This window comes from Crocuta crocuta, unplaced genomic scaffold (assembly GCF_008692635.1).
Source record: "Crocuta crocuta isolate KB4526 unplaced genomic scaffold, BGI_CrCroc_1.0 scaffold107, whole genome shotgun sequence".
In the NCBI taxonomy this organism is placed as follows: domain Eukaryota; kingdom Metazoa; phylum Chordata; class Mammalia; order Carnivora; family Hyaenidae; genus Crocuta; species Crocuta crocuta.
In genome coordinates, this window is record NW_027531877.1 from 2,286,025 (window position 1) to 2,303,275 (window position 17,251).

Consider the following 17,251-nt stretch of genomic DNA (forward strand, 5'->3'; position numbering starts at 1 on the left):
GTCTTTGCTTATATGCACTAATGCATCAGATCAGCTTTCCTCTTAAATGGTCTTGAAAAAATTTTGTACTGTACTCAGATCTTTTCTTTTACTGTGAAATTGTCTCTTATTTAAAACCATATACCAAAATATCTTCTCTTATTTGTTTACCAGCTATAGTGATTACCATTCCCCTCCTTCTATTCTTAATAGCAAGCTAAAGAAATATGGAATTCCTTAAAGAGAAAGTTGTAAATAAAACTTCCCAGATATCACTCAAGATTAAATAATTGAGCAGGGTTCATTAAATTGTTGGTCATGGGGGCTGCTGTGTTTGAAGTGATGGTTAGGAAGCTAGAAAACTGAAAGAGATGAAGAGTTTGGTGATGATGATGATAATGATGATGATGATGATTGAATGCCCATCCTGAGGTACTAATTTTTGTAAGCATTTTGCATACATTATATGAAATCCTGTAAGGAACTCATTTTGTTAGCTTTATTTTATAGCATGATAGAACTGAGGCCCAGAGAGATAAGGTAGCTTCCCCAGTGGAGGAGCTAGGACATGAATCCAAACTGGTTGGCTCCATGACCTGTGCTCTTTATCACCAACGGAAGAATAAGGGCATTCAAGGAACAAAAGATCACTCACAACAATGGAAAGATTTGGAGAAGGTGGAGACATTGTTGAGCAAACATCATCAGTTTTGCCCATTTGAACAAGTCTTGCCAGGGGCTCACAAACCTTAGTAAAAATGCCCCTGTAAAGTGTACCACTGGTCAACAAAGTCAGAGTGTAAATGTTTGGAAAGAGGGAAATGATTTATAGCTGAGGCACTGAGTGAAGCCCTAGAACTTGGCATAGAGCACCATGAACTATTCATGTTCCTCTCTGAGTCACACCCACATGAAGAATGTGCTGTTTGTTTGTTGGAAAGGTGTCAGGCACACACATTGAAGACAAGGTAGAGCTAAGCCTCAATGATTCACCTGCTCAAGAGACAGGAGGCCCTTTTAGATTAAGCAGTTTATCACTTACATAGACAGCAAAGAGAAGGATAAACCAAAAGTGGCAGCCTGTCTTCTTTGGCCCATACAGCAAAAAGGATTACACCAGACCAGAGGAGGTTGGATGACCATAGCATGAGTTGTAGGCTACCTCTTGCTCAGGTGTCCATTCTAGACTACAGCAAAGAGGTTTGGGTTTTATATTCTGCAGCTATGTTCTGAAAGGAGTGTGCAGGAAGCCTTACACCTCAGAGAACCTGGGAAGCAATGAGAAGTGTCTTAAGATAGCCTTCCAGGGGAGATGGAAGAGTAAGGGGAGATGACCTCACAGTAGCTGGTCCAGGCCTCCCATCCTCTCAGGTTCAGGTTCCAAAAGAATCACAGCTGTTCCCAAGACTCACATAAGCACCAGTTTGATCCTTTGCCTGAGTGGATCTCTGCAAGGTTGCCAGAGTACCATGGTGAAGTCATTCCTCTACAAAGAGCAGTTGAAAGGCGACTTAGGATAAGATCACAGCATGGAGAACGTGTCCTGGACATTGCAGAGCTCCCCTCTGTGAGGGTTTGACATTTTTGCTGGAAACAAAGTGTAGCAAATGCTCCCCTAGTTCCCTAAAAAGACAGTGACATTAGCAGTGAATGTGGGAGTGTGCCATAGATTGGCACATCTGAGCCCAGAGCCCTCCTGGACACTGCAAGGTCTTCCTGCCTCCCTTTACACTAATCTGCTTATAAACCTCATGGCCAGACTGCCCTCTGTATAGGAACCCATATATCTCACTATTGATCAGATCTTGCCAGATAAATAGCAAAAGCAAAAATAAACAAGTGTGACTACATCAAACTCAAAAGCTTATGTACAGCAAAGGAAACCAACAACAAAATGAAGAGTCAACCTACTGGATGGTTAATATAAAAAATATATAAAGGAGTCATACAACATAAGAGCAAAACCTCGAAACAATCCAGTTAAAAAATGGGCACAGGATTTGATTAGACATTCTTCCAAAGAAGATACAGATGACCAACAAGTACATGAAGAGATGCTCAATATCATTAGTCATCAGACGAATGCAAATCCAAAACACAGCGACATACCACCTCACACCTGTTAGAATGGCTGCTATCAAAACGATAAGAAATAACAAGTGTTGGTGAGGGTGTGGAGACAAAAGATCACTCGTGCACTATTGGTGGGAATATAAATTGGTGCAATCACTGTGTAAAACAGTATGGAGGTTCCTTTAAAAATTGAAAATAAAGCTACCGTATGGTCCGGTAATTCCACTTCTGGATATTTATCTGAAGAAAATGAAAACACTAACTCAGAAAGATATACACAGTCCTGTGTTCATAGCAGCATTATTTAGAATAACCAAAATGTAAAAACAATGTAAGTGCCCATCAAAAGGTAAATGAATAAAGAAAATATGGTGTGTGTATATGATGGAATATTATTCAGCCACAAAAGGGAGGAAACCCTGCCATTTGTAACAACATGGATGGAACTTGAGGGCAGTAGGCTCAATGAAGTAACTTAGAGAAAGACAGATTCTATATGATCTTAATTATACGTATAGTCTTTGAAAAAAAAAACCAAGCTCATAGATACAGAAAACAGATTGACAGATTGGAGGCTGCAAGAGGTGGGGAGGTGAGGATGGGTAAAATGGGTGAAAGAGATCAAAAGACACAAAATTTCAGCTATAAAATAAGTCATGCACAGGTAATGTACAGCATGGCCACTACAGTTCATAATATTCTATTGCATATTTAAAGAGAGTGCATCTTAAACATTTTCATCATAAGAAACAATTCTGTAACTCTGGATGGTGACAGATGTTAACTACACTTATTGTGCTGGTCATTTTGCAATATATTACAAATACTGAATCATTATGTTGTTCATGTGAAGTTAATATAAGTTGTATGTCAGTTATATTTCAAAAGAAAAAAAAAACCTTGCTAGATCAAGTACTAGTCTCTTTTGGGTTATCAGAATTTAGCCTTTTACATCCATATCTTTTCATCAAACTCATGTAACACAACCCATTGTTTGACTGCAAACTACACTTCTGTTTGAAATCTGCCATGATCAGATAATGTGAATAAACAGTGTTAGGCAAGGAAAGGTGAAAGAGACACTATCCACACTTCCTTCTTTTCAGCCCACTTAGTCATCTCTGTTTTCTAAAATAAAACATTGCAAATTGTGGCTTTATTTCTTATCTTCTCTGTTTATTCATGTCTTTGAATAATGAAACACTTGAATTCCTGAATTCTCCATTGAAAAATCAACCCCGGACCCATCACTTATCACCCCTTCCAATCCTCCCCACATTTTGCTTCAAGTTGGTCTTGAAGCATCATTTCCTGTCTTCCATCATTCTGAGCTCGCTTTCTATTTGGGGTTCCCTGTAGTGTCTAGAAAGGGACTAAAAGTTACCCTTAATTGACAATGGCCTGATTTTCACTAAATAGGAATATGGATCTATCAATATGGAAGAGATCCAGGAACACAAGTTTTGCTTTTTTCCTATCTTTATGAGGTTGATATACTGGGATGTGGCATTTTTTAAGTTAATTTGTTTTGAGGGAGAGTGCAGCATGAGCCGGGAAGGGGCAGAGAAAGAATCAGATGTCAGCCCAGGCGTGCCTGGGTGGCTCACTTGGTTAAGGGTCTCTGACTCTTGATTTCAGCTCTGGTCATGATCTTGAGTTTTGTGGGATTGAGCCCCAGTGTTGCTTGGGATTCTCTTTCTCCCTCTATTTTATGTGGCTCTGCTTTTAAAGACAGATTTTAAGACTATTCCCCCCTCTTAGATAGCCTTCAGTTTAAGCTACTTTTGACCATCCAGTCGTAGCAAGTAGAAGAGAGAAAAATAATAAGCTGTAGTTCTACACTTCCCGTGTGATTTCCCAGGGACTGTTCCTCTGCAGCTGGAAGGAAGAGTATTGAGTGAAATTTCAGGCTGATTCTTTCCTTTTTCCTGATCAGTGTCTTAGATCTACATTCAGTTGGCTTTTTTATAACTGCCATTCCTCTTACAGAGAAAAAAAAACTTAACTGATTTGATTCTAACAGTTTTCTTTAATATAATTAAAATGAGGTAAGAGTCATTCCTGCTTTTGCCCCTGCTGTATTGCCATCATCTACCACAGAGCCAAGAATACCAAACATGGTCACTAAATCATTGTTGAATGGCTAATGAATTTCCACTCCTGATGACAGATTTAATCTCCACAGAAAAATCATTCAAAAAGCACATCCAGAATTAACTTAGGAACACTGAGACTCATTTCCTCTTTATTTTATTTATCTTCATGAATTAATCTATTTTACAAATGCTTAACGGAGATGAATAGTAATTAAGTGTTTAAAAGTAAAGGAATACAAATCAGAAAAGAAAGGACTTCAATTCTGGTTGCATTATTTATTATCTAAGTAATCTTGGCAATTAATTCATTGGTTCTGGCTTTGGACTTCTCATTTGTAAAGTGGGATAGAAGCTCTTATGGTCAGGGATTTTGTGAGGATGAAGTAGATACTTTTTTCAAAGTGTAGTGCCTGGCACTGTTTAGTGGTCCCTAATAATATTATCAAGTGTGTAAGGCTCTGTGTTAGGATCCAAACATGAATTAGAGAAGCCCCATCAGGACATTTTCAAATAAGTCCTGGGAAAGAAAACATTAATTTAAATAATTATATTGGAAAGGAAGACAGTATCAATAGCATCGCAAAGGCACGAGAAAAGGCTAAATTCCTGTTTTAAAATACAGTATTTGGGTTTTTTTCAGGCCAACAGATCAGGAGATGACTGCCATTGAAAAGATAGTTTGTTATACTCAGATCCCTGTGGCTGTATCACAGCGGGTGGGGGCACAAGGGAAGCACCCAGTCTGTCAGGAGGGTGAAGGGGTAGAGTGGGGTGCAGGGTTCAGGAAAAGGAGGCAAGAGCCTTTATTACAGTTTCTGTTAGAAGGGATGGATATGAGACCAGTAAGCAGGTTAAGGATTTGAATAGCTTCTGTCGGCTCTGGGGTGTAGAGCCTGTCTCTAGTTGTCTGGTACCTGGCCCTGGGTGATTAGGGCAGGGGTGTATTGGCCCAGAATATGAGTTTCATAAAGAAGGTGGTTGGCCTGATGGGCTCTGGGGTGGTTGGTTTGCATCTGAAAGGTGTCCTCTGCTATCTCTAGGAATTAGTCTTGGGAAGGGTGGTAACTCCAAGGTCAGCAAGTCCCCAAGATCTCAAAGCACCTAAAATATGGTATAAAAAACATGATGACTGCAGTGGCTCAGAACTTATGAAGCATGGAAGTAGCCATGTCCAAGTTCCTTTTCAAGTCTGTTTATAACCCTAATCCACTTGTTCCCTATTGCTGCATCCTCTTTGCTTCTTACCTCTTACCATTTGTTCTTTGCTTACTTGTTCATTCTCTGTTTATCCTATTATATCGTCACTTCCAGGAAGGCAAGAAATTTGCTTGTCCAGTTTACTGCTCCAGTTCTAAGTCCTGACCCACAGTGAATGATCAGTAAATATTTGTGGAACGAGTGAGTGAAAACAGCAGTATTTGATGGCTGTGTGTGTACGTGAGCACAGGCACAGATGTTCATGCATGTGTAAGAATGTGGGTATTTGTGTTTGTGAGTGTGTGTGTGTGTGTTGCATGGAGCAGGTTTGAGCCGTTAGTCCAAGCCATGTCTGCTACCAGGTTTCAGCCAACACTGCATGTCTGGCAGGCTAGATCAGAATCTAGCACGCAGGCCTTCCTAGAGAAGAACTCACCCTGTCGGGCCAGCAGACAAGCTCAAGACACTACCAGACACCTTTGTTTTTTTTTTTTAATGTTTTTATTTATTTCTAGGAGAGAGAGAGAGACAGCGTGAGCAGGGGAGGGTCAGAGAGAGAGGGAGTCACATACTGAAACAGGCTCCAGGCTCTGAGCTGGCAGTCAGCACAGAGCCCGACGCGGGGCTCGAACCCACGAACCGCAAGATCATGACCTAAGCGAAAGTCGGACGCTTAACCGACTAAGCCACCCAGGCGCCCCATGACACTACCAGACACCTTAGAGGCTGGAAGGGAAAAACATCTTTGTGTGTGTGATATCTCTTGGAGCAGTCTTGGTCTTGCCCTTCATGAATTTATCACTTGATACCTGTGAGAGAAACACTTCTGTTTAAAAACTGAAAGATCTGTTTTTAACAAAAGCTCTGTGATATTTTAGAATGCTTTATTAGTTATATTCCAGCCAGAAAATCAACACCATACCAAGTGATCAGATAGGAAGAATGTAACTTGGAAGATAATTTACAAGGTGCTAGAAGTGCAGTTAAAGCAAGAAGCAGGGAGGTGAGTCAATCCTGATCGTAGGAACTGCTGGAAGCTACCACTGCTCCTTGACTAGGAGTCAGAGAGTGAGGAGCTGAGGCCAAGGGCTGGGGCCATGCCACAGAAGCTGGAAGAGTGGTGCGTCAGCCTGGCTTGGGTGGGACCACAGGCACAGGGCCTTTCTGGAAGGAGCTGGAGGCACAGAGAAGATGGAGTCACTGGTCAAGATATTTCCTGTAGCAGACAAAGGGAGAAATACCCTGGCTTCTCCCATTCTCTCCTTTGGAATCCTCTACCAGTGCCTTCCATACCTGAATCTAACCAGACACATTTGGCAAGTGAGTCTGGAAACCAGTTTGGAGAATTCCACTTCCTCTAGGACAGAGCAGAGGAGGGGAAGTGCAGGGAAAGGTTTGGAAGGAAGTTGGCAAATGACAGGCAGAGATGAGGGCAGTGCTGGTTAGTATCCCGTAAAGACATCACAACACAAAAATACTTATTTTGTTTATTTTTATTAATTTTTATTTTAAGTAGGCTCCATGCCCAACATGGGGTTTGAACTCACAACTCAAGATTAAGGCTTGCCTGCTCTTGATCTTGACTGAGCCAGCCAGCCATCCGTCAACATCAAAGTAAACGATGGCATCAGCTCACTTGTACTTTTCCACACAACCTTGGCCCTCTGAGGGTTTAGGCACATTGATGTCCCTGGGTAGGTGTTAATACCCAGAAGAAATGGAAGCAGTCTCTGAAGAAGTCAAAGGAGAGAATTAGCACGGCAGTAATTTGTGATCCTCTTCACACAGTTTATAAAGTAGCAGAAAAATTAAGAAATGGCAGTTACAATGCAGTACCTTATAGGAATGAATAACAGATGACACTAAGTACTAACCTTGATTTGCTGCAGTTACATTCTCTGTTTGCACAATTTTACTAAATTTTTCTGGCAATACCATATCCTCAAGTGGAGCCCCAAGTCCTGGCTGTGCACCATTAGGGCCCATGCCTTTGGCATATCTCAAAATGTTCTGTGTCCCTCTTTCATGGTGGGGATGGCTGTTTGACCTGGGACTGGCACCCACCTGGATCCTGATTCTTGTTTTCTTTTCCCTTCAAGGTTCATTCTTCCCCTCTTTCTTGCATGTGAGGCACCAGAGGCCTGAAGGAATTCCAGTGCTCGTATTTCCAAGTAGGGGTGTCCTGGAACTGCATGCTTGAGTCCTGATTTTGGGGGGAGGGACAGCCTTGCAGGCAGATTGCTCCTGTGGCTGGCCCGGTATTTCCTTTGTCTGATTGCTTGAGATTGGATTGCCAAAGTTGTTCTGAAATACATGTTTTGGTGACCTAAATTATTTATGTAGACAAGGTCTTGCAAAATTTTTTCCCTCAGGGTCACCCCCCCTCCATTGTACATGAGGAGACCAATATCATAAATTTTAAAAAGTCTAACCCAAGATTACACCAAGAGTAAATATTGAATTGTAGGTTTTTACAAAGACATTTTTATTTTTAATTATTTTATTTATTTTTTTAAGTTTATTTAGAGAGAGAGAGAATGCGCAAGCAGGAGAGGGGCAGAGAGAGAGAGGGAGAGAGAGAGAGAGAGAGAGGGAAAATACCAAGCAGGCCCCATGTTGTCAGCCCAGAGTCCAACCCAGGGTTCAAACCCATGAACCATGATATTGTGGCTTGAGCCATATCTAAGGGTCAGGCACTTAACCGACTGAGCCACCCAGATGCCCCAAAAGCATTTTTTATCTCTAGATCCTGAGCCTATCATGCTATGTGATAGCACAAAGAAGGCACATTCAAGGGATTCTCAAAATAACTGGGAGATACTAGAACAGAGGTCTTGCCATGGCAGATGTGTGAGTGGGGATGGGTAGGTGGAGGTAAAGTCTACAGTAATATGGTACCAAATGCAATGAATCTGAGTCTATATATACCACAGCTGATGGGACCTCCTTATTGCTTCCACGACTGGCTGGTATATCAGGTGATGTGACTCTGCCAACTTTAAGTGAATAGAAAACTGGAGGAAAACAGAACATTCACTCCTTATTTAATCCCAATATTAAACTTCCCCTTCTTGTCAATATTATTTCAAGAGAAGGACTCTTAGAGCTCAATGCTCCCACTGGCATCTCTGGGCAAAAAAAGGGCTTTTTATGAAAGGTCCTTGAGAATGCTTCAAATGAGGGCTTTGTTTCTCATGGGAACATGAAGGAAAGCGGAAAAACTTCCAATGTGTTTAGTGAGGAAACATGACCTTCATGCTCTTCTTTTCTGGGGTGAGTCAAGTGGTGGTGCCTGCAGTTTAGGTCATTGCTGGTATATAAATATGTGCATGTGCATGTGCATGTGCAAAAAGCGGCTGTCACACTGCACAGCAAGTGGAGCCACTAGCACAGTGGATTCACTGCACTTGGTGGTTCAATTTTAAGCTCCTAGTAGGTATCACAGAAAAACTATCATGAAGCTGGTAGCTGTGTTTTTGCTGGTGACCCTCAGCATTTGCAGTTACTCCGGTAAGTAGCCGGAACATATATTCCTCTACTTTTCTCTTAATAGGAACATAACTAGTAAGCCTAGGCTCCTAGGGGAATATGGAGGGAGTTTTAGAACCATGGAATGGAAAGGTTGGAAGGGATTTCAGATGCAGCAACCCCCTACTACCAGCCCAGCCTACCAGGCCCTAACCCAATAGAAGTACTATCCTTAATGAATCCTATGTAAGGAGTTAGCAAGAGGCATCTGGGTGGCTCAGTTGGTTAAGCCTCCGTCTGTTGGTTTTGGGTCAAGTCATGATCTCAAAGTTCATGAGATCGAGTGACGCATTGGGCTCTGTGCTGACAGTATGGAGCCTGCTTGGAATCCTGTCTATCCTTCTCTCTCTCTGCCCCTCCCTTGCTCATGTTCTCTCTCTCCATCTCTCTCAAAATAAATAAATAAACTTAAAAAAAAGTTAGCCAACTCACACAAAAGATAAACATTGTTGAAGGTTGTCCCCATAGTTTTTCTTACCTTTGTTAATCTTGAGCCAAAAATCTCACTTTGTAACTTCTTTCTTTGGAAACTATATAATTTTTTTTTTTTTTTTTGGTCATCTCTATTCAGTGGCCAGGTTGTTTCTCCTGGGACATTTCTACATTTATCTGTTCGCATAGTCAGTGGATAGTTGCCAAATGGCTACAACCTACTGGGCATTTGGATAAACATGGGAAGATTTAGATATGAATCAGACACAAAGATTGTTTACAAGGTTCTTTCAGTCTGACAGGGGAGCTAAGTCTTCTACAGACAGAAGTTACTACGATGCGAGACTAATGCCCACAGACATACAGAGATAGAGCTCTGTGACAGGACTAAGGGGCCAACAGTTCAAGTTCTAGGTGGGATATAGAAGTTGGATTCTTGGAGGAGAATGGGAACTGATCCATTCTTTTTGGAGGGAGTCATTTTAACTATAGGAAGGTATATTTACATCTGCAAAATGCACTGTGGTAACCATGGCTCATTCAAATAACAGGAGGCTTTGAAAGTCTTCCCTGAGTGTATTAAGTATATACAGAGAAGACATTCACCAAAGCCTTTAAAATAAGTAGGGAGATTAATCATGAGAAACTGGGTGCTGTCCATACCCACATTGGCAACTTTGGCTCGGGCTTTATACTGAAATTTTAGACCAATTTGTAACTTAGCCAGTTTTGTCTACTTTGTCTGTCTTTAGTGACTGGTGTCAAATATCTAGAGACAGAGGTGGCAACAGAAAAGTGGGTGGAGGGAAATAAATATCCCTCTGTCAGGGCAGAATTTTTAATTTTTTTTAATGTTTTATTTATTTCTGAGAGAGAGAGACAGCATGAACAGGAGAGGGTCAGAGAGAGAGGGAGACACAGAATCCAAAACAGGCTCCAGGCTCTGAGATAGCTGTGAGCACAGAGCCCGACGCGGGGCTTGAACCCACGCACCATGAGATCATGACCTGAGCCAAAGTCGGACGCCCAACCGACTGAGCCACCCAGGTGCCCCCAGGGCAGAATTTTGGAAGGAAAATAGTTGGTAGAAGATGAAGGGGAGGTAGATGCATAGGCTCCACTTGTACGAATTGAATGGGGAAATGAAAGGGACTGCTAAGGAAAGTGAAATAAGGCAGGGTTGTAGCCAAAGAATATGTTTCCTTATGTGTGTGCTCATGCATATGTGGGTTTACATATCTGCACATGTGTTTTGTAAAAATATATTTTGTATGTATTCTCATTCTCTACATTTCCCTCTTAGTCATCTTCTATGTGAAAGTTATCTTCCTTTTTTAAAACTTTGTATTTATTTATTTTGAGAGAGAGCAAGCAAGCATGCAATAAGGGGAGGGGCAGAGAGAGAGGAAGACAGAATCCTAAACAGTGCAGAGTCCAGCATGGGACTTGAACTTACAAACTGTGAGATCAACTCTTAGCCAAAACTTAGAGTTGCACGCTTAACTGACTGAGCCACCCAGGCATTCCTATGTGAGAGTTACTTTTCAAAAGCCAAAGATACAAAATACAATTGTTCTATAAAAGAGTCTTGATACCTCCCTATTGCCCTTGGGAAAAAAGTCTCAAACTCATTAATATGGCATTCAAAGCTGTGAAAAATCTGACCTCATCTGAGATTTGCAGCCTTACCTCCTTTCCCCACCTCAGCATACCTCAGTAGAATTCTGTGATCCAGCCACTTCTGGAAGGGTCACCAGCCTGTGTATTCACTTTCATCTCAACATTTCAGTGCCTCTGTTAATTTTGTTCTTTTTTAAAACACACCCCCCCCCTTCTTTACCTTATAATCCTGGAATTCACTTCAAGACGTGACTCTAACAACATCTCTCTGGGAAGATTGCTCCAACACTCTACCACATTAAAACTAGTTGTCTCTTCTCTTATGTTTCCATAGAGCTCTATCCGAAATGTTAGCACAGCACATGCTGCACTGTGGCATACACAGATCTTTATTGCCCACTAGACTGTGTAAGTTCTCTGAATGGAATATTGTTGTCTTACTCATCTATGCATCTGCACTAACCCTTAAAGAGTTGGAGTTCAGTTATATTTGAAGCATAGAGTTGAAGTAGTTGGAAGTTGAAGTTGAAACTCCCTGCGCTGTGGTTGGTTGGATTCATGCATGTCCCCAAGTAAAGATTCATTACGGAATCTAGTCTTTGGCCTCAAAGCCATGGGCTGTGGAGATAGCTACATGTAAAGTATATACCTATTGAGTCAACCACCAGTATCTATTGAGTGCTTAGTACATGCACGGTCTGTTTTAGACATGCACTACAGTAGTGATTAAAACATATATTCCTTGTTCTCATGGAGCCTACATACTAGTGAGAGGATGAAGGCAAGAAATAAACAAATAAATCTTTACTATTTTAGATAATGGTAAGAAAAAATGAAGTTAGAGATGGGTGATGCTATTTTAGGTACCTTTCTGAGGAGGTAACATTTGATGAGAAACATATAGCTATCTGGAGAAAGAACAGCTTACAGAGGCAGAACAGCGGGTACAAAAGCCCTGAGGCAAAAGTTTTCATGGGAAGTCAAGTAGGGCTGGAATGGAGCCATTGATGGACTCAGTGGAAGGTAGTGCAGTAACAGAATGGAACCAGATGTGCCTGTTTCACCTGGTTTTCCTTTTGCCCTGCAGCTACTGCTTACCTTGTCAACAGTTTGCCCGAAGCTGTCAACAATGTCATACCTTTACCTGTGGACAACCTTTTGGATCCATTAAAGCATGTTTTTACAACTTTGGGCATTTCTGTTGAGCACGTTGTGGAAGGCCTAAGAAAGTGTGTGAACGAGCTGGGACCAGAAGCCTCTGAGGCAGTGAAGAAACTGCTGGTAACTATAGCTTGTGGGCTAATTTGTCAAAGGGCCGAGCTTAGTTACCTGAATGCCCACCCTCCCCACCTCACTCCCACCCACTCTCTTCTCACCTCTGGACATGTATTTCCCTCTTACTGACTGTACTCATATAAAGTTTGCATATCCAGGCATCTAATGGAAGCTGCAACATCTACTTTTCTAGAAGGAATTTTTGAATGAAAGAGACCTGTGTTCTGGTTGTGACTTTGTATTTCTCAGCTTAGTGATTCTGGCTGGGACTTAACCACTCTGAGCCTCCGTTTCCATATCAGTAAAATGGTGGCTAAATAGGTTGGTAACTATTTTTGGAAACATGCTAAGTACGTGTAAGCCGCTTTATTTTTATTCTCGTCCTTCTGCCTTTCAGGAGGCCCTGTCGCATCTGGTGTGATGGCAGCCCTAAGCCCTGGTGGAGGGGAAAAGGAAGGTGCTCCCCTCCTCACAGGCTGGAACTCATTGCATCCTAAGATGTGGTGACCGCTGAAAACAATGAATAAAGCAATGAATGGATTTCATTGTGTCCTATATTTATTTCTGGAATCTGTCTTTTCAGAAGGGCCTAACTAGATAATCTTTTGGGTCATAAACTCCAGAGAACCTGGTGTTATCAAGAGAACCTGCATTTTCAGGAAGACATAATCATATCTTCCCCTCTGCTTGACTCTAAATTAAGCATTTTTATTTTCTTCAACTGCTCTTTGACAGTGTTTCCAGACACCTCAAGTTCCTATGCTCTTATTTCTAAAGAAACTTTTAAAATAAAACTTATTTATTTTGAGAGAGAGAGAGAAGGAGAGCGAGAAAGAGAGACAGAGACAGAGACAGAGAGAGTGAGCACATGAGCACAAGAAGGGAAGGGACAGAGAGACAGGAGGAAAGAGAATCTTGGGACTTGATCTCACAAACCATGAAATCATGGCCTGAATCGATACCAAGAGTCAGATATTCAAGCAACTGAGCCACCCAGGCTAAATGTATTTTTAAATATAAAATGAAAAAGGTGTTTAAAGTATTGCCTGACAAGACTAGGGCATTTCATCAGTTTAGAGTCTACATCACCAGAATAGGAGTTCCTCTTAGGTTTGTGGCTATACTATGGCCACTCCATGGCTTTTACAGACCCTGCCACCAAGTTAGGCCTTCACTGCATTATCCTTTGGTGACTGGTTTCTGAACTGTCCTTTCCTTTTCACCATGCCCCCATCTATGATGATACTAGAATTATCTTTTCAAGACATAATTCTGGTGATATACAATCACCTGTGAAATGGATGTCCACCTCCTAACCATGGCATACAAGGCCCTTCATGACCTGGCCTTTGCTTACATGTCGAGTCTCATCAATATTTCTTCCTTCCTTACTTTCTCTTTCCCTCCCTCCCTTCCTCCCTTCATTCCTTCAATATTCCTTTTGTTACATGTGCTCTAACCTGATCAGTGAGAAGATAACTAAATTTCTTTGCTGCTAACACTTTTATGCCTTAATGAAATATCAGTAATGTCTTTGTTCCTATCCAGAATGTCTGCCCTGTTCTGCCTTCAGACCTGAGGTTGTGCCAGTCTTGGGACTATTTTGCCTCAAATCCATTCCCCACCCTTCCCTTGCTGGACTCTGTGATGCTAACCCATACAGGTTCCCTGTCTCAGTTCCCAGGTTCCCAGGTCAGCTGACCTTTGGGCTGCATTCTGACTCTGGGGGGCTCAGGCAGGACATAGGAGGTGGGAAATGGGGAAAGTCAGAGTATAGCCTCCTGTCCCTCTCTACTTGGGAGAAGTCTCTGGAAGTATCATGTCTGAAACTCCCTTGTCTTACTGGGTAGGTCTGCGTTGGCTCCAGCTTTTGCCAGGTGACTCTAGTACTCTTTTCTTTTGCTCTTCAGCTGAGGTTGGTAATGACTTCCCTGCTTTATCCATTTCCCAGTTACCTCACCATCACCTATTTGACTGTTTAGATCTTCTATCAGCTACTGAATCAGTTCTGTGTATTAGAGTCCCTCTGTTCCAAATATTAAAGTCATTTCTGTTTCCTGGTTGGTTCTTAATATAATGTTAACAATCATCTCTATGAAGATTATCTTGATTTCCTGCTATTTCTTGAGCCCCGCATTTATTTGTTTTTTACAACTAAAATAGTTTCACTTTGTGAAACTTCCTGTATTCCTTTTTTGTTTCACCTAAGTCTGTAAGACTAGGTTGCTCACCTACAGTAATAGATAACCCCAAATATCAGAGCCTTATATCCACAACATTTTAATTTGTTCTCACACTTTTTGATCATCTTGAGTTGCTTAGAGCTCTCTTCATGTTGTGTGAATTCTGTGACCAGGAACTGGTGGAATAGTCTTTATCTTGAGCATTTCTGTTCATCATGGCACATGGGAAAAGAGAACTTAGTGAATCATGGGCTAACTTTTAAAGCTTTCCCATGAAAGTGATTAACATCATTTACAGTCCTGTTTTATTGACCAAACCAAGTAAGAGGACTATGCTTGACTCATTTAGGAAACATAATGTAATTTACATTACTTGGCCACTTCAGAGTAGCTGTGACCTGAGATACTTCATTGTACTTGAAATTTTCTGCTCTGTTGGATTATCTTTCCTCCCACCATTACTGTTCTTCTTACTATTTGACCATTATTTTCAGTTTCTTTAAGTGACCCTTATTATCCTGACTTCCTCTGAATATTGATTCCTTTTCTCTTTTCACTTTGTATATGGCTTTCATTGAGGGTCTCATGCATTCCGATGGCTGCCACTATAATCTCCATGTTAGGAACTCTCAGATCTATAGCTACATTCTGTATCTCTCTTTTGAGGAGAAGAGATTGTTACCTGTAAGACACTTCCAGCAGAGGCCCTTTCTTATGTTCAACTGAACTCACCTCCACCTAAACTCATTATCTCTTTCAAAACATGCTACTATGCTCTAATTTCCTGTCTCAGTATATAGCACAACTATTTTCTTGGTTGCCTAAGTTAGAAAGTTGGGAATCATTGTAAATATGCCTTCTTCTCAGCCTTACTTTCTAGTCTGTAAGAAAGTCCAGTTTATTATAAAACTTTCCTACATCTGTACATACATTTTTCATTATTGTTCCTGTTACTATTCTTCCCCAAACCTTGTCATTTCTCACCAGACTACTTGTTAGTCTCTCAAATGTCCTTTATATTCCTAAAGCCAATCCCTTCTAACCCATCGGCCACACAGCAGAAAAGGTGGTTTCTTAAAATACAAGAATCATTCCCCAGCCTCAGACTTTTTGATAGTGTTTCATTGCTGATGGAAAAAACATCAGATACTGTTCAAAACCAGCGGATATATTCTTAACACAGATTTAAACATTTTTATTTTCATACTTACTTCTAAATGTCCTTTCTAGATTCTGAGGTCAAATGGAAGAGAACTCAAACTTATTTATGTTGATATCCTCAGTACATAGCAGAGAGCCTGAATGTAGTCTGTGTTGGGCTTTGTTTGTTGAATGGGTGGATTTTCTGTTAGGTTTTATCCGGTTAGGGTGACCCTTTTGTTCTCTTGCATCATTCCTATTATTAAGCTATTCATTGCTCTCATTCCAAGCTTGATGTATTTGGCTTCTTTGAGAAGGATGACTCATTATGCTTTCATTCAATCTGCTAAATAGAGAAAACTGCAGCAAGAGTTCTTTGTCACCAAGCTCTGAGTAATAGATTTAATATGGCAATCTTTGGGGAGTGGAGGTTTTTCTGGGAGTCTATCAAAGAGAGTGATTGAGTTAAGAAGGAATCTGAGGACAGACCATGGGAAACTAGGCAGAAACTGATGATAAACACTATGGCAGAAATTGTGGATAAACTTATGAAAGTAACAACACTAAATCCTAATGAGTATGTAGAAAAATTGGATCACTTATAATTGCTGGTGTGAATGCAAAATAGTATAGCTAGTCTGGGAAAATCACTTGACAGTTTCTTGAAAAACTAAACATACATCCACCATATGACTCACTAATTGTACTTTTGGGCATTTATCTGGAGAAATGAAACATGTTTATGCAATAACTTATATACAGATGTTCATAGAAGTTTTATTTGTAGTAGCCAAAACCTGGAAACAACCTCATTGCCTTTAAATGGATGAATGGTTAAATCAACTGTTATACATCTATAGGATAGAGTACTACTAGCAATAAAAAAGAATAAAACAATTGATCTGCACAAGCTGGTGGAATCTTTAGAGAATTATGCTAAGTGAATAAAAACCAATCCCCAAAACTGAAATACCATATCAGTCCATTTACATAACATTCTCAAAATGACAGAATTATACAAATGGATAAGAGATTTCTAGGGGTTAGGAGGGGGTGGGAATAGGAGAGAAGTTAGTGCGCTATATAAGGACTATGAGAGATCCTCGTAGCAATGGAAATGTTTTGTTTCTTGTCTGTATCAATGCCAAAATAAAAGGTATAATTAAAAATATTGTGAAGATAAACAATGTAGAAATAGGTATTATATATAATTTAACATAAATTATATATAACCATAACTTTCATTCCTTTAGTCCATATATCCCACAAATTAGAGGAAAGCACTAACAACTTTATGTGATTTTTCGAGACATTTTCTGCATGTTTAAAAATAAGTATATATGGACACCCAGGACTCCAAGATGGTGTCCATCGTACCAATGAAGGAGAAGATGTTCGTGGATGTCAAACTAGGAGAGCTGCCAAGCTGAATACTTACAGGGATTTCATTCCTAAAGGCTTGGCTGGAATGTTTCAGAGGAAGAAATCCCTAGGATTTCTAAGGTGCTGGCAGGTTATGTGCTTTTCAACTACTTCCTTTCATACAAGGAACTCAAACCTGAATGGCTACACAAGTACCACTGAACAGGGCCCAGTGTGGAAGACGCATTCTGCATTCCTGACCAGAACCTTTTCCTCACACACCTGAATCCTTTAATTGAGAATTAACACCCAGTAGGGGCGCCTGCGTGGCTCAGTCAGTTAAGTGTATGACTTCAGCTCAGGTCA

The 17,251-nt window shown here is 40.8% G+C and overlaps 1 protein-coding gene and 1 pseudogene across 1 annotated transcript in view; both read left to right on the top strand.

The window, feature by feature from the left end:
* Positions 1 to 17,251, top strand: part of SPINK5 (serine peptidase inhibitor Kazal type 5) — a 270,877-nt gene that overhangs the window by 28,754 nt on the left and 224,872 nt on the right. The gene's annotated exons all lie outside the window — the stretch shown is intronic.
* LOC144239059 (ATP synthase F(0) complex subunit f, mitochondrial pseudogene) lies at positions 16,885 to 17,107 on the top strand (annotated as a pseudogene).